The following is a 27,768-nucleotide window of genomic DNA, read 5'->3' as shown; positions in this document are numbered from 1 at the left end:
TATTTAAGGAAAAATGTGCTCTAAGACTATTTCTACCCAAATCAATTAGGATCACTCTAGCAGGTGTAAGAAAATGCTGAGAATTGGCATTAATTTAGGGAGGAAGACAACAAATGAAAATTTAAGACAAAACTCCTGACACTTTATAATACTGCTGGGATTCATGCTGGCCAACATTTCCTGCCTTCCTCGATGCAAGTTTATTAATTCAATCACTCGATTCCAATTTTTCACATTACATAGAAAACAGGCAACTTAATAAACTGGGCAAGGGGATTATTGCGCATAAAATTTTCCAATATCCAAGTATGAAGGACTCTGGCTACACGGTTAACTTGCCCTCAGAATTCTATTGAAAGAAGTATCCACATTCCACACTCCACATTTACCTATGTTCTTATGATGCTTGCTTATATATAAGCAAAAGCACTCTGCACAGAACATTATACATTTCTTTCCAATTATCAATAACAGGTCAGACATAATATACAGAAATTCAGAAGCTCAAAGGTTATTAAACATGAAAGGATACAGACTTGTCCAAATGTCCATGCAAAAAACGAACAATTTACTAACCTCATTAGACAGAATCATCTTGTATCTACAGGCACTTCTAACATACAAAGCTTATTTTGTGGTCAAGGTGTTTAAAATCGTCTGGCCTTACATACCCACACTGACCATCCTTTCCCACGTTCCAAAGAGAGGTAATAATGGTGTTTCTCCCCTCCTGGGGTAGGCATTTTTAAAACTTCAACGTAAATAGACGTTTTCCATAGACGTACTCCTAAGGTGTTCTCAATCAGCTCTAAATAACCCCAATTCTAAAGAGATGGTTGGGAAGATCTCAGTGACGCCCACAGGATATTCCCCCAGCCAAAAGCTGAGTTTTCTTTTATTATGTGCCCAGTTCTCTAGCCACCTCATAATGGGTATTATCTGACATCACTGGCAAGTTGCTTTGCTAGATTATGCTGAAATAATTGAGGAATCCTTACCTGTGCTAACCCTGAGAGGAGTAGCCAGAGGGAAGTCTCTGAGCCGTGAGCTACCCTGATTCTACACTGGGAAGTTAGGGGTAGAAGAAAGCAGGAGCCCAGCACTTACAGCCAGTGGCCCTGGGGGTCTCCTCCAGCTCCACCTCATGACACCCCGTGCTGCTGAGTGACTGCTGCTGGTGCCAAGGCCACCGCTGCCATGAGTCTGAATGGCTAATGCTGAGATTAGCAGGGCCTCCCTTCTACTGGCCTGTCCTCCTGGCTCTCCTTCCTTTTGCCTCTTCTGCATCTCAGGTCAGTTTCAAAGTGGGTGGCTGTCTCAGCTCCCTGTGAGCTTCCATTTCCAGTCTATGCTATGGAAGTCAGAGAGCTCAGACATAAATCCCACCCAATGGCAAAGGTGCTACAGCTGCAACTTCCTCTGCAGTGACCTGGTGGGCAGTAATCTGTATTAGCAGAATTCCTCTCCTCCCAGCACCAGCTGGGCGAGGAGAGGGTAGTGCCCGGGCATTCTGCTTTGGGAAGAAAAAGGACAATCAAAAACAAGTGAAATCCAACCACCATGGTGTACCCAACAGGTGGAGTGGGCTGCAAAGTCCTTAAACATCTCAACAGGAAAGTAGCTCCATTTTGCGGGCCATTATTTTCTGCTTGAAATTAGCTGTTCTCACAAAGAATGGACTGCATACTAAATCAATTGCTCCACTGAGGCTGCCATAAGCTTCATGAAGCAAAGAATGATTCATTCTTCTAAAGCTGTGATTTCCTATTTGCTCACAAGCCAGTGCAGGGGAAATCCTCATCTTTCCCACTCACTGCTACACTCACTGTGATGTGTTTATAGACCTTCGGGGACCACACCTCCTCCTGCTGTCTGCTTTACTCAAAAATTAAACCCAGCTTGTCCCTGACTTCCAGTAGCCAGAAAGTCTTCCACAAGATCCAGCCGCATGACACTAAGTACACACATAAATGTGAACACAAACCCCTCCAGCCTTTCCCACTGTAAATCAACAGCACACGTCCTCTGTGTCTGACAATTCCTCTCAAAGACACTGGCTCCAGCAGAGGAAATTAAGGCTGGTGCAGGTGCCCCAGAAGCTGAGTCATCCGGGATGACTGGTGGCCCTGAAGTCCCACCCACAGAAGGATGGCCATGGAAGCCTGGCTTACTGCCCCTTGGTGGCACAAACCCTGAGCAAGCCATGCCCTAACCTTAAACAAGGACCTAGGACTGTTTTCTCTCCCACAGCCTCTGAGAACTCGCCCTTTCTCTCCCAGTGTGATTTGCAAACAATTCTCCTACCCAGTCTCAAGTAAATAATCAGAGTTAAGCTGGTTTCATACACCACGTTGACAGTAAACATCTTAGAGGACACTTTCAATCCACCCACACTGCAGCTCAGTCCATCTGCACAGAGAGAAGACCCCCCCACCCCCACCCCCATCGTGGTCCAACTTGGGGGTACATGGATGGAAAGGTAGCAGTAATCAACAGGTCAACTCTGTCTGAAAGAGGTCCATGGCAATGTAAATACCAATCTACTGGCATCCACAAAGCACCCACATAGACAGGCACTGCAAAGAATGGAGGGTTTGAAGAGGCAGGTCTTGATGGAGTTTTAAAGACACAAAACCTCCTTCCCTTTTAGGGTCAAGAGTTTGTTGATTCCACTACTCTGATGTGGAATTCAAAGAGTTGGATAATTATCATCCTTTCTGAGTGCTGTTTTCCATAATCAGGTCCCCATGCTTATCCACATCCACACTCCCCTTCTCTTACAAAGTCCTACTTGTCTCCTGGGAGCCCCTGCACACCTCCCCTCTCTGAATCTCTGCGAATTTTCACTTATAAAACAGTAACAACTCTCTCAAGGTCATCAAAAATGGCAGAACAGTGTTCCCCCATCTCTAAAAAATATGAATGTGAGAAATGGTTTCATAATGCTGAGAGAATTTATAAGACTTAAGCAGAAGAATCTTCAGATCCCCCATCCCCCAGAGATTTTTGCAAATGAGCCAGCCCAGCCACAAAAATGTATGCAAACTTGAAGATAAAATGGAATTAAAATATGTTTTAAAGAGAAGCAGGTTTTGGAAAAATGAGGATTTTAATAAAAACAGAAATTATGACAATATTTCTACCACACAAGCACCTCAGGGCATATGGTGCTATAAAAATCAAGCAACTGTGCCTATTAGCAAATGGGGAGAACGACAAGCGAAAATTCGATGGGCAGGAAAAAGCTTCATGGGCAGGCTGGGGTTTAGGGACATTCCCTGGTGACCCACAGTGACCTGTGCCCAGAGCAAGAGTTCTTGGCCTGGGTCCCATGGACAGCCCTTAAGATATCCACCCCCAACCTTGAAATTTTATGCAAAAATTGTAAGTCTGGGCATTTTTCTGAAGAGTGGGTCCATAGCTCCCCTTGGATTCTTAGAAGGGTCTCTGACCCTTTGCTGACCTCCGGCCTCTTGAGGACCAAAGGCTGAGACCATGTGAGAGATGGGCTCTTGGGCTGGTAATGGTCCAATCCAAGACAGTCACAGCATCTACAGATGTGACTCTGCCCTTAACCACAGGCCTCTGCTTCTTATCTAGTAAGGAGAAGCAGGTATATGGGGCTATGCCACCGAGGCCAAAGCCAGGAGGCAAAACTGTGACGTGTGTTAGGTTTGTGTGGGTCCAACAGTCTTCTCAATGGGGACACCAATGTGGGAGAAACATTTAGCTTTGCTTTCATCTCTTAAACAAATATCTTAATTCTTCAATACAAATGCAAATTTCAAGCATGACTGAAATGCCAATCTTTTTATTCAATACATATATGTAATGTAACTACAGTTTGTGTCCCTGCCAAGAAAAAGCATGAAATAGACATTTGTCTGCAGAGTCCACTCATTTCCCTGTCACAGGCTTCATTCACTCCACCCATGTCCCCAAAGGTACTCTCTTTCCTGGCACTTCACTCCTGCTTTCCCCTCCTCAGACGGATGACTCCCACCCCACCTCACCCTTCGTCCTTTAGTGACCTGCCTTCTCTCTTAACCTAGACCTGGCCCTCAGATAGCTGGGGTCAACACAAGCAGTTTGATCTACTAACGTCTCCTTTATTTGTACATGGCCTTATAACCTAATATCTTAATTCAGAGGACTGAATCCTCACTGGTTAGATTTGAGACATCATGGCATAAGCCTGCGTGGTTCCATTACCTAACCATTAAAGGTGCATTTTACCTTTGGACGGTGAGCTTTTCTGGGCCAAACCAGGAATCACAGACATGCAGGGGTAAGAGGGTCTACTCTAGCAAGGATTAAGACGGCCTCCTAAAGCCATCTTATGCCCAAGTAAATAAGTATCCAATAAACAGACAATATCTACAACAGAAAAACATCACCCACTGAGCTCAAGTGACCTGCAACTTTCCTGAAAACCTATATGGCAAGGACAGACAATAAAGCCAGCTAGAGAATGAACATCAAATTCTCTTTTAGCAGCAAGCATATTGCAGTTCAATCATTTTTAAAGCCTGGCAACTTTCCCCACACACTGTTAACTTGGCAAGGAGGCACTGGGGTGAACTGAGCCATACCAAAAAACCCTGGCACTGAGTGACAAGACCAAACACATCTAGATATTATCTTTTTGGGGAAATCTAGCCATGTCAAAAAAAAAAGTGGGTAGTCTGAGGGTCACAGAAATGCAGGCAGTAGGTGAGAAGACCCAAAGCACCATGCTCAGACATCCTCAGAAAAGAGAACTGTCAGGTACACAGCAGCATGGCAAAGAAGTAACCAGGGAATGACGTCCCCTCATAGACAAATTATTTCTCAATTCCACAACTACACAGAACAGGCAATAACATGCAATAATGGCCACCAGGGCAAGTGTACTTATGTTTTCTAGGGGAAAAGAGTCAACAGAGGCTGGTTTGCCAACAAATGAGAGGTTCTAGAAAAATAAAGAGTTTGGAGTCGAGACATAGATAGAGGCTAGGGACTGGAGAGATTGGAAGAGTAGGCAAGTAGAAGACAAAGGGGATAAATCAAGAAACACAGTGAGTCACAGAAGACAAACCAAGGGGTCTCAGTGTCTATGAGGAGCAAGTGCCCAATGACCAATTACTGAATCCATTTTTCAGATCTTTAGTTAAAATTTTTAAATTTTTAATTTAAAAATAAAAGGCAGGGTCTCGCTATGTTGCCAAAGTTGGTCTCAAACTCCTGGCCCTCAAGTGATCCTCCCATCTTGGCCTCCCAAAGTGCTGGGATCACAGGCATGAACCACTACACCTGACCTTCAGTTCTAACAATAATAGTGTTACTGTTTGCAGCATAGAAACCATAAAACCAAGGACTTAGTCCCTTTTATCTCTAGTCATTTTCTGATTCCAATATGTACAGCATATTTAACCAAATTACCACAATCATTACATAATCCTCACAGTGTATCTTCACAATCAGACATTTCATATCTTAAGAAGCCCCATCTAACAGGCAAAGGTCATGAAACCTGACATAGCCACATCTGAAGATCCAGTCCGACTCTGTATATAGGTCAATAACATCAGCATAGCCCAGGGTATATAAAGATGGCCAGCAATCCAGGAAATTTCACTTGGCCTTCTTGTCCCCATTTCCAATAAGAAACTCATGTCACATGACTACCAACTGCAAGGCGTTCACTATTACATGCTTGGAAAAAGTATCTCCCCTGAGGACACAGAGATAGAAAGTTTTGGCATACGAATGCCAAATGGTTGATCCTGATGAATCTACTGTCCTTCCCACACACTGCACAGGTGAGATTTCTCCTCTGGAAGTCTTTTTGGTGGCTGTGTCTAATTCTCCAAAAGTAGGCCATCTTTGTTGGGTAGAGGGTATCTCAGCTGAATGGGTGGATGTTCCACTTTGGTCAGAAGTCATGCCGAAGACAGAAGCTGTGGACACATGCCTTCAGCTGGTGTCTGGTATAGCTGGCACCCCTTGGCCCTGCTGCAGGGCGGCTATTGAAGGTTCCTGCACATGTACTATCCTCTACATGGAGCCACTTCCAAAGCCAGGCAACCAACTGTGCCTCAAAGGCCACCGGCGAATTTAGGGGACCTTATCTTGCCATTTGGAGGTAGATTGAACAACGAGGCCACTGTGAGGGGAACCCGATGGAGAAGCTGGATCTTATCCTTGACAGGTCCAAGTACACGCATGTCCGCACAGCAAGCTAGTCCCAGCTGCCTTTTGGAGATGCTGAGTTTGTCGTCACTGACATCACAATCCTCCTGCCGCCTCCCAGGGGATGAGCTGGCTGGCTGGCTCTAACCACACATACACACACATTTACCACACTTGGCTCTTATAGACTGGAAGGACAGATGCTCTTCCTGAGCAAAGGGGCCGACCTGCAGAAAGGTTAGTTTTAAATAAAACACACCATGGAAGTCAGAAGGAAGTCACTTCTCGGGAGGGGAGAGAGTGGGGGCATTTGTCATCAGCCAAGCTAATTGGGAACAATTATATCGAGGATTCAACAGGCGTTCCTTTAAAAACATTCGAGGGAAGCATTCACAGGAAATAGCAGCATGTCTTTGTCTAATTTCTACGTTTCTGATTAGAAACCAGAGTCTAGCTATTTTTAAATGAAAGGGAAAAAAAGAAATCAAGAAATAGCAAAGAAAACCTAGAGAAAGTACAAAAAAGAAAAGGGAAGAAGCAGCGGCAAATGAAGGGGCAGGCAACAATTTTGCAGCTGAGCTTTCGGAGCGTGCCAGTGTGAATACCGACTGCCAGCGTGCAGAATCCCAGAGGCTGCAAATCAAGCTTAGCATCAGCCTGCTGCCTGGAAAAGCAGGGAAAGGGCAGGGCCTCAACAAGACAGACAGGGCCTACTAGGTGCCAAGCACTGTGTCAGGTGCTTTACAGCATCTTAATGAGCAAAACACTAGCACTTTAAAACCAAATCCAGCGCTGAATTAATAACACAGTCAAGAGCTCTGAAAGACGCCCTGAGAGCAAAGCTGTTTATGATCGTGGGGCCAAGGTCTCCATGGCACAAGCAGCACAGATCACAGGAAGCTCATGAGTATTTGGGATAAAAGTCATAGTGAGGATAAGGAAGAGGCCATGAAATCAGAGACCACCACAGCTTTAGCAGACAGTGATGCACAAAAGGAAAGCTTGGAGATCTGGCTGCAGATAGTCCTGGAGATAAATCCTAAAGATGCTATGCCCCACCTGTAAGGCTCGGCCTCCCTGTCTCTAAAATGGAGATGGTACCACCTCTCACATCTGAGAGGCCTGCTCTAGGTCTCAACAAGGCAAAGCGTGTAAAGCACTGAATACAGTGGCTGGCACACAAGAAGTGCTTGGTAAACAGCCATGCTCTGATGAGGCCTGTGACGTTCGCACTGGGCACACAGTGGTATGTTGACTTGAGGTTGCTGCTAACGCTCCTGCATCTTCCTATTTGTGCTGCTCCCCTTCTCCCCCACAGCTTCCCTGTCAAGGCTCATTGACGCCACCAAGCTCCTCTCCTAGGCCTTCCCCACTGAGGGCTTTGGGGCTGCAGGGCCCTGACCATGAGGCAAGCATCACTTCCCTGGTCTGGAGCTAGACTAGGAAAGGATTCAGAGAACTTTCAAATATGTCTCAATCAAGGTCACATGCAAATGTGTGAACTAAGCAAGACAAACACAAAGCAGCAAGTGCAGTGAATCAGAGATAGTATCCCAGCAACCAGCCCCAGAGGACCAGCTGTGGTTTGGAGGTGACAGGAGCAGCAGCCATCCACACCTGCCATCCAAACCTGCCATCCACAGCTACTCAAGTTCTCTAGACCTAGGAAAGGCAGGGAAGAAACTCCTTCAAGACCCCATTCTAGCCTTCCTGGAGCTCTGATAAGAGGTAATGCAATGGGTTTAGACATAAAGGCATAAGCGTAGGTTTAATGGTAAGCAGGCACCGGGCCTGAAAGGGTTACTATCACCTCAGCCACCTCCAATGCCCACAGGTAACAAAGCACCACATTAGATACTGAAGATAGAAATTTGCTTAAGATATGGTCTCAGCATTCAACAGGCTGGTGTTCTGGTTGAGAAGGAGTACATGGATCTTTCTTTCTCCTAGCCCTGGAGACTAGTAAGTTTCAGACCGTAAGTTTCAACTCATGATTTGAGACTTAGTTCAACCACGTTTCACAGAGATGGAGTCTCTGTTCTACCAAGGAGTCCCTAGGTGCTTCAGACATGCCCATTCTGGCACTTAGCAAAGTGGATTTATACAAGTGCACACCTCCTTTCCAACTGGACCAGAAATGTCAGCCCTCTTTTGGCAAAGGAAAATTATTTGGGGCTGACTACTCAGGGCCATGGGTGGAGGTGGACGTAGAGGCCATACACAAATCTGGGGAGAAAGAATGCTGTGATCAATTAGTAATATCAGCCAGTGGCTCAGGAGGGGAACACAGTGGCCATGTGGTTGTCAGCTTAGCTTAATCGGAATTCTTTGATGGAGGAATCCTAGCTAACCGAGGGTTTCATTTCTAGAATTCCAACACAAAGGGTGGTTTCTAACAGATGTACAGTAAGTTCTTAAAAGGAATGAATTTATAAAACCAAAAAGAAAGCGTGGGAAACTTGAGTGTGCAAGGACAAAATCTAGATTTAACAGGAAAGCCAGTCACAGAAGGCCATGTGTTGTGATTCCACTTCTATGAGACATCCAAGACAGGCAACATAGATTAGTGGTTGCCAGGGGCTGCGAGGATGGGTGGAATAGGGGTGACAGCTAAAGGGTCCAGGGTTTGTTTTTGAGGTGATGAAAATGTTCTAAAATTGACTGCGGTGACGGTGACATACATCTGTATATATACTAAAATCCACCCAGTGGTTGGTACAATTTAAATGGATAAATTGTATGGCACGTGTATTATATCTCAATAGTGTTGTCATCAAAAATAGAAAAATAAATGAAAAGATATATGATGCAAAATCAAATAGCAAAGGCCAGGAGGAAGGGCGTGGCCAGGGTGATCAGAGGGGCTCACACACAGAAGGCAGACTCTGGGCTGGGTGTCACCAAAGAGGAGCGCTTCAAGTAGCCAAGAGAAGGAGGGACAGTCCAACAGAAGAAATGATGCCAGCCAGGGATGAAGAGAACCTTACTGCAGGGAAGTACAGCTGAGGCCAAGCACATGGTTTTGGCCTTATAATAGGACTCATTCCCTTGGAGAGCCCATCTGATCCAACAGCTTTCAATAATTTCTAAATGTATATTTCCTAAGTGTGTATCTCAAGTTCAGCCTTCTCCCCTGAACTCTAGCTTTGTGCACCCAGCGGCCTATTCAACATCTCCCACTTAGCTATCTGAGGTAGGCAGGATAGCAGACCCCTGAGCTGCCCACATCCTAATTCCCAGAACCTGTGTATACGGCACTTTAAGTGACAAAGGGCTTTACACATGTGACTACGTTAAGGACCTTGAGATGAGGAGATTAACCTGGATTGCTGAGGTGGCCTACATGTAAAAACATGAATCCCTAAAGTTAGAGAATCTTTCCAGGCTGTGGTCAGAATGCAACATTCCTGGCTCTGAAGATGAAGGAAGGGGCCACAAGCCAAGGAATATGGGCAGCCTCTAGAAACTGGAAAAGCCAAGGAAACAAATTCTTTCCTAGGGCCTCCAGAAAGAAATGCCGTCCTGCCAACACTTTGATTTTAGCCCACTGAAACCTGTGTCTGACTTCTTATGCAGAACTATAAGATGATAAATTAGCATTGTTTTAAATGAATAAGTCAATGATCATTTGTTACAGCAGTGAAAACACATCACCTAATGGCCATCTCAGACTTACTGTGTCTAAAACAGATCTTTCAACTCATACCTCCAAAATATGATCCTCCTCATCTCGGTAAATAACAGCTTTGTTTTTCTAATCACTTGGCCAAAAGCCTTGGCACCATCCTTGACTTTAATTTCTTGCTTATGCACTGTTCCACATCACATCCATCAGCAACTTCTGCAAATTATATCTAGAATCTCATTGTTTCTCACAACCTCAGCCACCCTGGCAAAGCCACCATCACCTCTCTCTCTGAATTACTGCAACAGCTTCCCAGTCAGTCTCCTCACAGTAGTTAGAAGGCATCTTAAAACATAAAGTTGATCACATAACTCCTAAGCTGAAAGCCCTCCCCTCTTCACTCAGACTAAATGTCAAAGTCCTCACTGTGGCCAATGAGGCCCTACACAATGTTGCCCCATGACTTCTCTACTCTTCTCTTAATCACGCTCCCCTCCTTGTTCATTCTGCTCACCCCTCCCAGCCACCTTCTGTTCTTTTTTTTTTTTTTTTTTTTTTTGAGACGGAGTCTCACTCTGTCACCCAGGCTGGAGTGCAGTGGCGCAATCTTGGCTCACTGTAAGCTCCGCCTCCCGGGTTCACGCCATTCTCCTGCCTCAGCCTCTCTGAGTAGCTGGGACTACAGGCGCCCGCCACCACGCCCAGCTAATTTTTTTGTATTTTTAGTAGAGACGGGGTTTCACTGTGGTCTCGATCTCCTGACCTCGTGATCCGCCCGCCTCGGCCTCCCAAAGTGCTGGGATTACAAGCGTGAGCCACCGTGCCCGGCCTCACCTTCTGTTCTTGGAACACGTGAAGGACAGGCCTACCTCAGGGCCTTTGCACCTGCTCTTATCGGTCTTCTTCATCCACATCCCCCTCACTTCACTCAGATCTTTTTAAAATTTTATTTATTTATTTATTTATTTATTTCGAGACACAGTCTCACTCTGTTGGCCAGGCTAGAGTGCAGTGGTGCGATCTCGGCTCACTGCAACCTTCTCCCCCCGGGCTTAAGCAATTCTCCTGCCTCAGCCTCCCAAGTAGCTGGAATTACAGGTGCATACCATCATGCCAGGCTAATTTTTGTATTTTTAGTAGAGATGGGGTTTAACCATGTTGCCTGAGCTGGTCTTGAACTCCTGACCTCAAGTGATCCGCCTGCCTCATCCTCCCAAAGTGCTGGGATTACAGGCATGAGCCACCACACACAGCCTCACTCAGATCTTAATTCCAATGTCCCCTTACCACAGCCACCTTTGACCATTTAGGCCAGCACCACTCCCTCTCCTCCCTCTCCTTTGCTCCTTCCTCAGCTCTGCTTTTCCTTGCAGCACTGATCACTCTCAACTGTATTATAGGTCTATTTATCATCTCTCTCCCTTGCAGAAAGTCAGCTCACAGGAAGCAGGACCAAAATGTTTTGCTCGCCGCTGTGGCTGTATCAGCAAAAATACTATCTGACACTGACTTATTCATTGCATATGTAAAGGAAATAAACAGCTGGCTTTCCCCTATGGAAATGGGGAACTGCTGAAGATTCTGAGGAGGCTGGGTAATAGAACTCAGGCCCTAGGAGATGAATGGTTAAGTAAGCAATGATATGATTGCATGCAGGGGGGATGGGGCACTGAGAGCAGTTCTGGAAGACTCCTGCCACAGTCCAGCACGAGGGAGACCGACACGCACTGGGGGGTGGTAGTGACATGTTTGACATCCTTCCTTCTCCTCTACTCGGTAAATATACACGTAAGGCTCTGTGTTAGGCGCAGAGGAGGATTACAATCAGTGTAGGACATGGCCTGCATCACCCTGGACACTGCAGCCTTGCTGGGCAGACAGTAGTTGGGTTTCGAGTTCCTGTATGTGGAAGATGAAACAGTGAGTTATTGCGGGGGCACAGTAATCAGAGGGGAGGCAGGGAGCTGGCAGCAGGCAGGTAAGGAAGAGAGAGAGAAAGCACGAGAGGCAGCGGGGTGGAGTGAGAGGCAAAATGGACCAGTCAAAACTGTCTGCAGATTCAATTATTCTACTAAACACGATGGGCAAATAGAAAACAGCTAAGATGACACACATGGGCAGGCAGCATTCAGTGGGGAAAAGGGCTGTTCTCATCTCAGCTCCCCTCCTTTCAGCCCTGCGCGCACTCGATAAAGGAACCCAGCAGCCGCATCCTGCCTTTCCTCCTAGTCACCCAGGCTTGAGACCTGCAAGTTCCTGGACACCTCCCATCCAGAGACCCACCTGGCCCACCATCCCCTCCTTTCCTCATCTTTGCTGCTACCACACCCTAGGCTTTGACCACATAAATGTAGGGCCCTGCCAGCCTCCAGCTCATCCTTCCACTCCAGACTCCTCCTCCCACTCCAGACTCCTCCTCTTACACTGTCTTGTACCACACCACCAGAGTGTTCTTCCCCAGACACCCACTGCTCTGTTCAAAAGTCTTCAAGCAAGCACATATTCTCAGGGTCTCCTGAGGGCTGTGTCAAAAAAAAAAAAAAAGTCTTCAATTGCTTCTCACTGCCCAGAGGAAAATGTCCACTCAGCCAGTACTTCGGGTTTCCTCATTCTGACCCATACTTCCCTTCCCCTCCTAAACTTCCTGTAGCCTAGACTGAGGACGGTATACTCACTTCTCACCCTACTCTCTAGACTTGCGCTGTCTAATCCAGAAGCTGTTAGTCACATTTAGCTATTTAAAATAATTAAAATTAAACACAATTTAAAATTCCGTTCCTTGATGGCACTAGCCACATTCAGACTAGTGGCTACCATACTGGACAGTGTAGAAAGAAAATACTTTCATCATTGCAGCAAGTTTGATTGGAGAGTGGTGCTCTAACTTTTGATGGCCTCCCAATCAATTTCTACTCCTTCCACCAATTGTTATCTACCTGTAAGAACAGCACTGGCGCCATGATGCTAGCTCTAACAATCTGGGCAGGAGCAATCCCTCCCTCCTCTAAATCCCATGTGTAAGTTCTACTGGGATCACTCGAACGTTACTGCCATGCCTATCTTTCCTTAACTTCTTGGTAATATAAAGTTCAGTGGGAAGAGATTATTCTGAAAATCTAAAATTCCTGAAGAAACACCACAGAACAATTTTACAAACACCTCCACTTCAAAAACAAACTGATGAAGGAATAATGTAGTTGGGGTAGCCAATAGCAATAAAATGATTCTGTGCCTCAAAACTTAAAGGAATTCTACTATCTATGATTTGCTTCTATCATAAGCACTGGTACATGCCGAGACTAGAAGTCTGGCTTTCTATATCCACAGTTTAAATCATTATTGATTTATACTTTGTGCTGGGTGATGGATTTCTTCTGATCTACAGATGATAAATGGCTTTATTCAGAAAGAAACACAAGACTAAAGTTGACGGTACCACGTCAGTGATTCTTTCAGAACTGTACACTTGATGCCACTAATAGCTAGACTGCCTTGCTTTTCCCACAAATTACGCAGTTATGGGCCTGAACTCTACGGCAGGGACAGAAGAAAACATGTAAAGCACTGTGAGAATGCAGAGTGGCAGCAGGGAAAGGCTCTAAATTAGGTCTACTGTGGTCCCTGGACCTGCAGCGGCAGAATCACTGTGAACTGGATAGAAATGCAAGTCTAGGGCCCCCCTCCAGACCTATAGACACAGAAACTCTGGTGGCAGGGCAGAGACCAGTATTTGTTTGGCTTGGGATCTGTTTATCCTTTTAATCGAAATATAATTATAACTTATACTTGGTACAATATACAAATCTTATTGTACAGTTCTATGAATGTTGACAAATGTATCGCTTTATATCCAACTTAATATTTTTTGTTTAAGTGTACAGTTCAGGAGTATTAACCATAACGACGTCATTGTACAACAGATCTCTAGGACTTTTTCATCCGGTAAAGCAAACTCTATACCCACTGAACAGCAACTCCCTTTCTCCTCCTCCCTGCTCCCCGAGGCCCTCCAGCAGATTTTGGTGCACGCTAGCATTTGAGAAGGTCTGCTCTAATGATCCCCGGCCATGGGGGCTATGAGGCACAGCAGAGGAAAGTAGCGGGTGTGATAGGGGCCTGGTTCCCAGGGAGGAGCAGCACAGGTGGTGTGCTACCAGCCCCTCAGATTCTCCAAACCCAATCCTAGGCGGCCAGTGAGGAGACGGCTCTGGGCTAGATGCTAGGGGGATCCAAACACAGACATATGGACAACTTTTCTCATAAACTTGTATAGGCACAAGTCGAAGAAAATTATATTCCTCAACATTAGATAAGGTTCCAGAAATTTCATTTGATGACCCCAAAACAGATTCAGAAAGCTATCACCTTTGATTGGATAAGGGTGATTATATTTTCATCAGTGGCCACACCAGGCAGTCATTCAACTCCAACTTTGAATTTTATGTGTCCACCTTAATCATTTATGCTTCTCACTCAGAAATTCCCAACTAATACTCTCCAATGGAAATTTCTGAAGCGTACGATAACACAAAGGAAATAACCAGGAGCGTCGCAAACCACAGAACAGTTTTGATTTACAAGTCATTAGAAGCAAGAGGCATGTACTGTTCTTTGCAGGCCAAAAGGGACTGCATCATGAATAATGGAAAAAGCAAAAATGCATTAAGAACTCTTCGGCAGATAATGTTATAATGTTCTCTCCAGGCCACACAGAAGGCACATTTATTGAGGACTTTCCATGTGCCAGGCACATATCAATACATACAGGGTAGCAGCCCAGTCTTTAAGGGATAAAATCAAGCAAGTCCACCCCATTTTGCTTCAAGAGGTAGTTTCTGGATCATTATCTTATGACTCTCAAACCAGTGATTTGGTACCACAAGCAGATCAAGAGCTAGGAATATCAGAAACAACCCAAAGCTCAGGTTTTATTCTTTTTACTTTTCTTAAAGACAACTCTGGTATACGCCTATTCTGTCCTGATTTCTGTAAATATTAACAAACCAAGAAGAAAGCATCTGGCAGAAAACAGGCTCTAGCATTTTGTAGAAAACAAGAAACAAACCAAGAGTGAAACTACCACAGCCCTTAATTCCACAATGAGGAGGCACCAATAATGCCCCACTATAAAGCTACAATCTCTAAATCCCACTCCATACCTTTTAGTCCAAACAGCAGGCATTTTCTATTCTCTTTAATTTGCATTATGTGTGTCTATTTTTCTAGCCACAGTGACACAGGATATTAAAAAAAAGTTTCCCTGTACTTTTACTCAAATGTGAAATGATACTCAGGATGTAAGAGGGTAATTGCAGCAATTCATATTTTTTTCACATCATTCCGCTGCCATAAACCCCAAATGAGGCTCACTATATCCTCTGCTTTAAAAACTGTCACAGTATCATGCTCTGCTTTGTCCTGCTCTCAAATGCTTCATTCAGTGAAAACTTCCAGGGGAAATTTGTGAGACAGCTGTAATCATCCTGGGGTAATGCAAACGGTATGTAGTAGCACTGTCAATAATCGGAACGGTGGGATTCTTATATTTAGCACAAAAAGAAGGTGAATTTTAATATATAACTGTGCTCAGGTAGGACCTGCACAGAATTTCTATTTCTTCTTTTTTTTTTTTTCTTTTGAGACAGTCTCACTCTGTTGTCCAGGCTGGAGTGCAGTGGCGCGATTTCGGCTCACTGCAACCTCTGCCTCCCAGGTTCAAGCGATTCTCCTGCCTCAGCCTCCCAAGTAGCTGGGACTACAGGTACGTGACACCACACTCAGCTAATTTTTTGTATTTTTAGTAGAGACGGGGTTTCACTGCGTTAGCCAGGATGGTCTCGATCTCCTGACCTCGTGATCTGTCTTCCTCGGCCTCCCAAAGTGCTGGGCTTACAGGCATAAGTCACCATGCCCAGCCCCAGAATTTCCATTTCTGTAGCATAAAATAACTCCATGATGACTTTCCAAGCTAGGTTTTCTGTCACTTTAGAGAATTTGTCAATTTAGAGATTTTGACAGAATTCTCTACTCCTGAACACATCTTCATCCCGTTTTCATAAAACGGGATCATGAAATGCATCCTTCATGTGAGTTTCAAAAGTTTCAGAACAACTGAAAGTATGTAACACTTTATTGGAAATTGATATTTAACTGAATATTTTATCATGCTATACTTAATCCAACGTCTTTGAATTTCTTTTAAAAATTTTTCTGTCATTAAGTGTTTCATTTTCAAGGAATAAACGAATTGTTTTTTTCAACTTGACAAGTATCCTGCATAAAACTGCATTAAAAACCAGTAACATCAGACCCTGGATGGGGACGGAAGGTCCAAATCAGAACCTCCATGGAATGCATCTCTACATATTTTCCACATTTGTTTTCAAGCAAGGAGCAAGACCAGCAAGAAAGTGAGGGGAGGAAAACTACCTCTCCACATGGTGCATTTCTCTTAATAAGAGGACTGCTAGAGTCTTGCTAGATGATGTTTCCAGAAAGGATAAATGTATATATCAGTTAGTGTACATTCCCATAGCTGCTGTTCATCCCTACAAAACAGCCCACACGTAGAAATACGAATGGCTAATAAATATATGAAAATATGCTTAACTTCATTCATAATTACAAAAAAGGAAATTAAAAACAAGATACCATTCATCTTAAAAATAAAGTGGAAATAAAATAAGAGCTTGATATTCATTTCTTAATGGTGACAGACAGGATAATAGCAACCCTCACACAATGCTGAGAAAGTACACATTTGGCTTAATCTTGGAGGGCAATGTAGTAATACTTACCAAAATTTAAATTCCCACATTTGTTAACTGAATTTCACTTAAATTCCACTGCTGGAAAGTTTCCCTATATAAGATATATTTCTGTAAGTGTACACAATATATGTAGAGGACAATTTATAATAATGAAAAACTGGACAACCTAAATGCCACTCCTAGAGTCCAGTTAAATAAATTACTAGTTAAATAAAATATAATACATAACTCCATAAATTATGATATATTCATAGACTGGAATGGCTTCGTAGCTGTTCAAAAGAATGCAAACAATCTCTACTTACTGACATGGGAAGATACCTAAGATATATTGTCTAATTGAAAATTGAAAAGCCATAGAACATTATTCATATTGTGATTCCACTGGTATAAAAAAAGTTAAAGAACACACATATATATATTTTATATATTATATAAATATTATATTTTATATATTATATAAATATTTTATTTTATATATATATGTTTACTGTACAAACAAATTTCCCATAAGAGACACACAGTAGCTCCTTCTAAGGAGGTGGCATCAAAAGGAAATACGGGGTTTTTACTTCTGACTTCCTACAGGTTTCTACTGTATTTTAATGCAATAATTATGCTGTTTTACAATAATTTTAAAAACCCTCCTCCTACTACAATTCATGCCAATGCATGAATTGTAGAAACTGTAAAAAATGAGACATCATAGTTTCATGTCCGGCTTAATTCTGAGGCTCTTGGGAGATACAGGGAGGAAGGGAGGGGAAATGGCAGGGGCAGCCTGGGAAAAGCAAGTTTGAAAAGGCTTCACTGTGTATAAAAAGCAAAGCCAGGCATTTCTTTTCCAATAATGAGTCCAGCTGAGCTGACTGCTTTCCTCAACGGGAGCAACAGAACAACTTGCTTAATTTCCACCAGCCAGAGGTTGAGCCTAGTTTTATCTCCGTGCTCTATCTAATGTATTCTGTGAATGCCAGTCAAGTCCCCTGCTGCTGTAGGCAGGAAAATGGCCCAAAGACGGCCAGGCATGGTGGCTCATGCCTGTAATCTTAGCACTTTGGGAGGCCAAGGTGGGAGGACTGTCTGAGCTCAGGAGTTCGAGACCAGCCTGGGCAACATGGCAACACCCCATCTCTACTGAAAATATAAAAAATTAGCTGGGCGTGGTGGTGGGTGCCTGTAATCCTAGCTAATGGGGAGGCTAAGGCATGATAATTGCTTGAACCTGGAGCCAAGATCACGCTACTGCACTCCAGCCTGGGCAACAGAGTGAGACTCTGTCTCCCAAAAAAAAAAAAAGCCCAAAGATGTCCAAGTCCTGATATGTTAGGTTACATGGCAATAGGGAAATTAAGGTTGCAAACGGAATTGAGTTAGCTAATCAGCTGATCTTAAAACAGGAGATTTTCCTAGATTATCTGGGTAAGCTCCGTGTAATCACAAGGGGCCTTAAGAGTGGAAGAGGGAAGCAGAAGAGGGAAGTCAGAGGGAGATGGGACTACGGAAGCAGGGTCAATGAGATGCAATGCTGTTGGCTCTGAAGATGGAGCAATGGGCCCAAGCCAAGGAATGCAGGCAGCCTCTAGAAGCTGGGAAAGCCAAGGAAACATATTCTACCCTAGAGCATCCAGAAAGCAACACAGCCCTGCTAACACTTTAAGTTTAGCCCACTGAGACCTGCGTCAGACTTCTAACCAACAGAACTGCAAGAGAATACATTTGTGGTAATTTGTTACAGCAGCAATAGGAAGCTAATACAACCTACTTATATTTCCTTTATTTCTGTATACACAGACTTCCTCTGACGCACAAACCTGGGATGTGCTGTGAAAATCAGCTACCTGGGCTTCCCACCTGTGGATGCTCACTGACCTGGGGCCACACCAGGTAATTTCAGGACTTCCTCAGAGAAAACCCAGGCAAGACACCAGCAACAGAGCTACCCTGATGATTATTAAATTAGCTCTATGTGGAGAAGCCATATTTGAATAAGCTATTAGTGGAGGTCCTTTATAAACCATGCTCCATTATATAAATGGCAGATGTTCATTATTTATACCCAGACTACTCCTTTGGAAGGCAAAAGAGAAATGAATCTTACTTAGCCTAGAATAGCATGACAACACATGTTCTTAAGTGTTTCCCAACATGCTTCATATCTACAAATAAAGATAAGCTAGGTCGGCCAAAGAACAATTTTAATAAGGACTTACTATTGAGTGCCAGGCATTGAGCTGGACATTGGTGATATATGATCTCATATAATGTTTATAACATTTTCATCAGGAAATACCATTATACAACCATTAATGATTCACACATGCTTACATTCTTACATGCAATTATTGAAAGAGTTTGGGTTCAAAGTGCTTTGTCAGACTCCACAGCTGGGGCTCCAGAGAGACATCATGTGAATCCCCATCCCCCATATCATGAAACAGCTTAAAGAGACCCAAATGCTGAGGCGAAAAAAGCTTATTCACCTCATTCTCACCAACCTAGAAATGCAACAATTTAACTGCATACCGCCCCCCCCCCCCCCAAAATACCCTTGGGACTTGGAAACTTTTTTTTAACTCATCTTAACAGCCAAATTATCAAAAACAGAATCTGTTTTCATTATGATTTTGTATCTTATGTCCAACCAATTGATTGCTTCGTCAAGGAACCTGTATTCTCAGATGATACAAACAAAAACCTGGCTTTTGTGAGGTGGAGACTGAAGTTTATAAAGGCTTCTCATAAGCCCTAGTCAGTGACCATCCTGAGCACCTGCCCCTCATGTCTGCAGGGCACAAGAGTCCCCACTCATCCGCTTGAGAACCACTGATCTAGCACAGCAATATCTCAAATAGGCAAGGATTTTCCCATTATGGGAATTTCTATATAATATTACATTCTAAATAAAGGTTTTAGCACTAAAAATTCATCATAATGGAATTTTTAAAAGCCAGGTAAACATAAGCGTAAGTCCCTCTTGCTTCCATTTCTTTTCTCAATTCAATACATGAAATTAGCATCAATCTACTATAAGAAAAGTTCACATCCTTCAAAGGAGTAGTTTTCTCCTTGAATTATATTTTTTATATATATATATATATATATAAAAGTCAGAATTACAAGCTGGCCTGCATTTTAGTACACAAACTAGTAAAAAGAAGATATTTGGAATCTGAAACACATTTATCAAAAAGTAACCGTCATTCCTGGGGGTTTCCAGGGTAACCTATAATATTAAACTCATAATGTGGGCTAAATATATTTGCTGTAAATAAGGATTTGATACTCTTACAATATTAATTTTTAAATAACTATTAACCAAGTTATATGCATTTCTTATATTTTTTAAAGAAAAGCATTTCTGATGAGATGATCAAGAAAAATGTGAATGGAGATTTGGAGCAATCTAAAGAGCACTCCCATGGTTTTAAGGATTGATACACTGCTCTCAACTGCATTTAATTTCATTTCCAAAATGTTAGAGTTTCCTTCTCCTTCGCATGGCTGTATGTCCACCACTCTTGTTATACTTATTAGTAATGTGGTCATTTAATGGGACCACTAGAGCCAATAGACAGAACTTTATGTGACATGAAGACCGTCCAGCACAGGCTTAGCTGGCTGTGGATGGTGAATGACAGAGAAAAGGGTGGAGATTGGGAGGGACAGGAGCACACTGTTATCTGAGAGAGAGAAAAGACAGTGGTGACAGAGCACTGCGTGACACCCAGCTCCACTGGGCACCTCACGGAGTCCACGGCCTTGGCCGGGGCTGTCCCAGTATCTTTAGGGGTGAGGAAGGCTATGGTCCAGGGGTGGCTGGGGACAGGATCGATAGCCAAACAGCTGCTGGTACAGTACTTTCAAGTATTACAGAATGGCTATTTGAGTCCTACATCCATAAGATCTGAAAAACACTGCCAGAACTTACAGACAATTCTATCGCTCACTCACTTGCTCTGTTTCATACACACACACACACACACACACACACACACACACACACACACAACTTTCCCTCTAGTTGCTCACATCCATCATCAGTACCAAAAAAAATTTAACTTCACAATTATTATTTAGCACACAGTAAGCCCCTGCAATGCACAGAGCCATAAGCCATCTACAAAACTCAATTCAAATTACAAAAGGGATACAAGAACTCATCGATTAACTCAGGCAAAGCCCAAAGTAGATGTGAGAAATATTTTACTCTTTTCTTCCATAACATTCTTTCCCCAAGATCATCAATCTCTGAGCGTTGACTTTCCATCTTTAGAAAGCAAGCGTCATCAGGGCCAGAAAATAAATCACTTTTAGAATAGTCATTCATCGTGGGCAAATAAAAATATAAGCCAGGCAGATGGTGAAAAGCTCATTTATACTGGTATAATTTCATAGAACTAGGCAAGTGAGAAGGAAGCAGAGGGAGCTGTGAAATTTAGGGCCATGTTTAGAGGGTGAGACTAAATACCCCAAATGAGAGAATACTAAAACTTTTCATATCACATCGCTACAATCTCTTCAACTCTTCATCTCTGGTTCAGATCTGACTTTTTCCCTTTGTGGCAACAAAAATGAACGGAAAAGAGAAAAGGGGAAGGAGGAGGGAAAACTCAGACTAAACACTGCAGTGCTTTAAGCCCTCTTCATTCACCAGTTTCAAAGCGCTTAATCCTCTGAGTACTGCTGCAGGATAGGAGAGATTACACCACTTGGTGCTGAGCTTTTTCATATGGCTCCAGCTCACAGGTGGCAAATCCAAGGTGGCTACCTCCCCAGCACTCTGGTGGGTGTTTACGTCACAAAGCCACACCGGCCTGGTGGGAGGGGAGAGAAGGAAGGCAATACTGTGAACACTCCTGAGGCCACTCACAAAGACTCTCTGAGTCCAGTGTCGAAACCCATTAAAAGCCCCAGCACATATCCTACTGGCCATAGCAAAGGCATGATTTCAGACCTTCCACTATATTCACCTCCTCTCTTATAAAAACAACACCCACCCAAGAAGCAAAACCTTATTACCACCCACAAAAAAGGAAGAGAGGAGGAGAAAAGCAATGGAGGAAAGAAAAAATCCTTGAAAAACGAGCATAAGCTGAAATTAATCCCCCAAAACTACACAGAAAAATATACTATCATGCCTTGTACTCAGACAGCTCATGAAAGCTGCCAGAAACCAAGTCCAACAAGTTGTTAAAAAATGTGTGCAGGGTTTAGGTTTGTGTGTGATGATTACGTTGTGAGTTGCTAAGAACGAGAAGGAAGGAGGGCAGGAAGATGCTGTTTTGCAAGACAGACAGGAGGAGCTCTTAACCATACGAAGCAGTATAGCCTATGAGATAACCACAGAAGCACATCTTCCAATTCCACGTCATCTCACAGATGGTCATCTCAATTGCTGCAGGCCATAGGTAGACCCACAGCCACACGGCATCAGGGCCTACACAGTCTTAGGGTACTAACCTTGGAAACGTCACTTGGCTAGGAGACATTTCTCTTGCTTCTAATCTCGCGAATACAGAATAATTATAACTATTATGAAACATGTACAGAGCTAATAAACTGGGTTATGAAAATCTGCTAAACTAAGGAAGGGCTCCATTCAATGCCCACTATATAATAAGAGCTCAATATCTGTTGAGTGAATAATTGCATAGATGAATCATCACTGTCTTACTATACTGGAACACAGAACAAACTAATGAGGGAGCAGTATATTTTTAAGCATAACAACAGTATGGCTCTTTCTGATTTTTAGTGAGTCCTAAGGGTCTGATAGCTAGGAGGCATATCTTCTACATTTGCCTGAAGGATGAATTACTTTCCCCCCAGACCAACAACAGCCAGAAGAGAAAAAGAAAAAACCCGGGTGATCAAATCTTTGTTCATTCCTTTAGTGTGAGGATCTAAATGGAATGTCTTCAGCAGCTCTTCTAAAAGATTATAAGAATTCTATCCCATGATGAGAGATCCTCACACAAAAATAATTCCATGTATAACTACAACCACTTAGCACCTGTTAGATAGCAGATCAAGACCACTGGCGAGGAATGAACCAATTCATAGAAGCATCTTCTGCCTGGAGAGCTCCAGGACACTGGCCATGGATGAATCTTTCATCACAGCAGCATATGTAAGTCATATGCCACTCAACAGGTTAAACTTACTTCTACTGGAACTCCCAGAAGCCACAGGGAAGAGCACAGAACAAAGATGAGAACAAGAAGGAAGCATGCCCTTTAGTCATGAATACTACCAATGAACCTCATTGTTCACATTCATTCATTACATACTTAGAGTATCTGCTACGTGCATCGTACTTTCCTAAATACTCTGGAGTTTCCAAAGAAGAATCACACATGGTGTCCTCCCTCAAAGAATTAAGTCTATGAGATGAAATGGCCAGGTCAGAAAAGTCTTGTGGGGCTGAAGATGACCACTACATGAAGAAAACCTACTTGGGGTAGATCGGGGTATAGCAGACACAATCTATTACTACCCAAAAGCCAATACCCTATTTTCTCTTGCTTACAAAAGCCCAATTCTGGTCTCTCTGGGATCTGAGATCCCTTTGATCTCAGGTAAGGCACACTCCACATCCGAGGAGGGTGACTCATGAAAATCCAGTGACCCACCACCAGTTATGGGACTTGGAGTAGGTGTGTGATCTAGTTCTGGCTATGAGATAACAGGGGGAGTGTACTAAGGGGCTTCGCTTCCCAAACAAAAAGTGTCTTTTTTAATTTTGTTTTGTTTTGTTTTTTGGAGACAGAGTCTCGCTCTGTTGCCAGGCTGGAGTGCAGTGACCCAATCTCTGCTCACTGCAAACTCCGCCTCCCGGGTTCAAGCAATTCTCCTTCCTCAGCCTCCCAAGTAGCTGGGATTACAGGCACCCACCACCACGCCCAGCTAATTTTTGTATTTTTAGTAGAAACAGGGTTTCACCATGTTGGCCAGGATGGTTTCGATCTCCTGACCTCATGATCCGCCTGCCTCAGCTGCCCAAAGTGCTAGAATTACAGGTGTGAGCCACCGTGCCTGGCCTCAAAAAGTATCTTGAGAAGAGCTCCCATCCTTTCTTTTAAAGGGTATGTTGTGAGGATGCAATATTTGGGACTACAGCTATGATGCTGCCACCATGAAGTGACAAGCATAAGGATAAACAGGAGGAGGAATGGAAGAAACTTGTATCTTTGAGGCCATCATGAGTTGCTGCACCAGACCTGGAACCACCTACTCCCAGAATTCTTTTGTGCAAAAATTTATTATTATTATTATTATTATTATTATTATTTTCTGATACTGGATCTCACTCTGTCACCAAGGTTCGAATGTAGTAGTGTGATCACAGCCCACTGCAGCTTCAACCTCCCAGGCTCAAGCAATCCTCCCACCTCAGCCTCCCGAGTAGCTGGGACCATCGGCACGTACCCCCATCGCCTGGCTTATTTTTATATTTTTTTTGTAGAGACAGGGTCTATGTTGCCCAGGTTGGTCTTGACCTCCTCGCCTCAAGTGATCCTCCTGCTTTGACCTCCTAAAATGCTGGCACTACAGGTATGAGCCACCATGCCCAGGCTTAAATTTATTACTATTTGAGCTATTAATTGTAGGGTTTCCTGTTATTTGCATCTGAAAGAATCCTATCCGATATAGGAGATGGTGTAGTATGAAGGAAAGAGCACTAGCCTGGGAGAAAGGAAGTCCACATATCAATTTTGTGTCAACCTAAGTTCTGTGATGCTTGGCAAGTTAAACAACCACTCCAGTTTGGGGAATGGCCATTTGACTCCTAAAGACTATTCTAAGATTTAGTGAATCGAAGGTCGTAATTCAAAGGAAAAAAAAAAAAAGTCTATTCTACAGATTCTTGGAAGGAGATGTAGTCTGTTTGATGATGAGAGATGAGGAATGGAGTGGGGAAGGATAATCCTATCACCCACGAAATTTACTTATAACAAATTTTAAACTTGATCAATGATATTTCCTATGCAGCAACCATTTGGAATTAAACTCTGTGAGGTTATCACAGGATTCAATAAAGTGATTTTCAATCATCGTAAGTCAGTGATAGCTACACTTCACTCTTCAAACTGTTGACCACAAATAAATATGTGCCACATGTTTCAAACAAACTTATAAGATTGAAACTTTAAAAGAATTATTTAAAGGATCAAAACAACATATTAACCTTGTTCATCTCTAAAAATCTATCACCATCCCACACCGGATATATCTCCAACCAACATCTACCTATATATTTATGTATCGTGGGGATGAAAAAGAAAAAAAAATGATAAAAATGTGTTGAGGGGATTGTACTGGCCAGGCTTCAAGCTGAACATCAGAGGATTTCAAATGGACAGCTTTATGGCTTGTTAAGTAGTTCAAAAGTTCAGCGCTAAAATGATCATTCAATCAAAAGCATGAAAATTCTTGACAGAGAACTCAGCTAAATCTTTTATATCAGTCTCCTTCCTTGATTCTTAAAACAATTTTTCTTCTTTTGGGAAGGGATGATTAGGACATGTTTACTTGAAAATTCAATTATGCAATGTTTTAACCAAAGTCCATTTAGCTAACTCATATGCTGATATAGTACTCAGTACATAAAGATATTATAAGTTTTTCTACGCCTGCTAGATTTGCAGCAGTATAGGGTATGTGGTCTCTTGAGAGCAGTGTTGCCACTGTAATCCAGACGATTAACTAGGCAAAGCTGCTAACTGGGACAGTCAACACAGGGGTTGATAGGAGTTGACGGTATGCTCTTGAGGAACAGGCTTAAAAACCCTCTGCTTAGTCTCCAGGGGCAGGACTGATAGTCCTGATTGTCCTAAGGCCAGGGGTAGGTATCTGGGCACCAGATATTTACCCTCAAATGATTAACACGACATTATTTTTCATTGCTCCCCCTTTCCATTTTACCCATAAAAAATGTGAGACAGTTTTTAAAGTTATCAAATGCTCTTCAACTAGTGAATGGATAAATAATCTGTAGATCCCACGGGTACTATTCAATGCAAAAGGAAGGCGTTAGTATGATTCACATAACATGGATGAATCTCAAATGCATTTCGCTATGTGAAAGAAGCCCTACTCAAAAGGCTATATCCTGCATGATTCCATATATATGACATTCCAGGAAAGACAAAACTATAGGGACAAATAATAGATCAATGGTTGCCAAGGGCTGGGGGACAGATTTGACTATAAAGGGGCATGAGGGAATTTGGGGGCAATAGAGCTGTTCTACACAGGTTGAGTATCCCTCACCTGAAATGCCTGGGAGAAGAAGTGTTTTGGATTTTGAATGTTTTTGGAAGTTGGAAGTTTTGCATTATACCAGTTGAGCACCCCAAATCCAAAATTCTGAAATCCAAAATACTCCAGGGAGCATTTCCTTTGAGTGTCATGTCAGCCTTAAAAAAGTTTTGGATTTGGGGGCATTTTAAATTTTGAAATAGGGATTCAGATTTAATTCAGATCTAATTCAGATTTTGAATTAGATTTGGATTAGGGATACTACTTTGATTTGTTAAAACTGAGAACCTTGCATTTTAAAATGGTGAATTATATTGTCTGTGAATTATGCCTCAATAAACCTGACTTTTAAAAAAACAGTTAAGGTTTTGTCACTCAGATATGTCCTCTGGAAGGTGGGTGTGCATGGTCACGTGTGAGCTGTCATTCAGGATGGGTTTACCTCATTGCCCTGGGCTCTCTTGTGCCCTCCTGTGCCAAGAGCCCAACCAGTCACAATGGGTGCAGAAAACAGAAACCACTCCAGGTGTTGCAGTCAGAAAGGAATTTGATACGGGAATTAGGTGCCTGTAGAATTATTTAAAAGGCTGGAGGAGCAGACATCAGGGACCCCTTAGACTTTTCTTTTTTGGAGGGGACAGAGTCTTACTCTGTCACCTAGGCTGGAGTGCAGTGGCACAATCTCGGCTCACTGCAACCTCTGCCTCCCAGGTTCAAGCAATTCTCCTGCCTCAGCTTCCTTGTAACTGGGATTACAGGCACACGCCACGACGCCCAGCTCATTTTTGTATTTTTAGTAGAGATGGGGTTTTACCATGTTGGTCAGGCTGGTCTCAAACTCCTGACCTCGTGATCCACCCACCTCAACCACCCAAAGTGCTGGGATTACCGGCATGAGCCACCACGCCCAGCCGGCCCCTTAGACTTTTAAGTTCAAGGTCACAACATTGTAGGTGGCCCTGATTCAGAGGTCAGGAAGCTGCTGCTGTTGCCACAACAGATTCCCACACCCAGGGAGGTGGGACGAAGGCCTGGAACTATAAGTGTGGCCACCACAACACCACAACTGCCTCTAAACACTTCAACCTCCATGCCACTGCCTGCCAGCAGCACGAGCAGGAGGAACTTGGTCTTCCAAATCTCACACAAATGCATCTCCTAGTAACGTGCTCAGAAATCCAACTGTAAGAAAGTCTGGGACATGTAGCTGTTAGGTTTCCAATCTCTCCAATCGAGAAAGTGGAAAGAAAATTAAGAGAGCGGCCGGGCGCGGTGGCTCACGCCTGCAACCCCAACACTTTGGGAGGTCAAGGCAGGCAGATCACGAGGTCAGGAGATCAAGATCATCCTGGCCAACATGGTGAAACCCCGTCTCTACTAAAGATACAAAAATTAGCTGGGTGTGATGGTGCGTGCCTGTAATCCCAGCTACTCAGGAGGCTGAGGCATGAGAATAGCTTGAACCCGGGAGGCGGAGGTTGCAGTGAGCTGAGATCGATCGCGCCACTGCACTCCAGCCTGGCAACAGAGCAAAAAAAAAAAAAAATTTCCAAAAAAAAAAGGGAAAAAAAAAAAAAGAAAAAGTCAAGAGAGCTTGGTCCACAGTCTCTACTCCAGTCACCATCCTTCTTGTCCTAAAGTAAGGCATACATGATGAAGCAACACACCGAAAACCTTTTTATATCTAGACTTACATTTCAGATGGTGTTTTTTGTTGAAAAATTGTTTTACTAATAGGTAAAACCAAGATCCTAACTCATTTCATTATGGAAGAGTATTTCATTTTCACATTTAGTTAATTCTAGCCCCAGCAGAATAAAATTCTAAAATCACTACATTTTATAACAGAGCCGACCACAGCTCTCTTCTAACTCATGTATTAAATATGTACAGCTCTTTGAGCTTTTATTCTGCAGAGAATTAAACAGACTAAGCTTC

The 27,768-nt window shown here is 43.2% G+C and overlaps 1 protein-coding gene and 1 long non-coding RNA gene across 2 annotated transcripts in view; one reads left to right on the top strand and one right to left on the bottom strand.

Moving 5' to 3' along the window:
- Positions 1 to 27,768, bottom strand: part of OSBPL10 (oxysterol binding protein like 10) — a 336,085-nt gene that overhangs the window by 42,834 nt on the left and 265,483 nt on the right. The gene's annotated exons all lie outside the window — the stretch shown is intronic.
- Positions 1,088 to 27,768, top strand: part of LOC131384033 (uncharacterized) — a 30,501-nt gene continuing 3,820 nt past the window's right edge. The window contains exons 1-2 of the long non-coding RNA XR_009214517.1: positions 1,088 to 1,292; positions 18,361 to 18,453. This is a non-coding gene — a long non-coding RNA (uncharacterized LOC131384033). The remainder of the gene's footprint in view (positions 1,293 to 18,360; positions 18,454 to 27,768) is intronic.

This window comes from Hylobates moloch, unplaced genomic scaffold (genome assembly GCF_009828535.3).
Source record: "Hylobates moloch isolate HMO894 unplaced genomic scaffold, HMol_V3 SCAFFOLD_8, whole genome shotgun sequence".
Classification (NCBI taxonomy): Eukaryota; Metazoa; Chordata; class Mammalia; order Primates; family Hylobatidae; genus Hylobates; species Hylobates moloch.
Note: the sequence above shows the minus strand (reverse complement) of the source record. Positions and strands in the feature narration are given on the sequence as shown.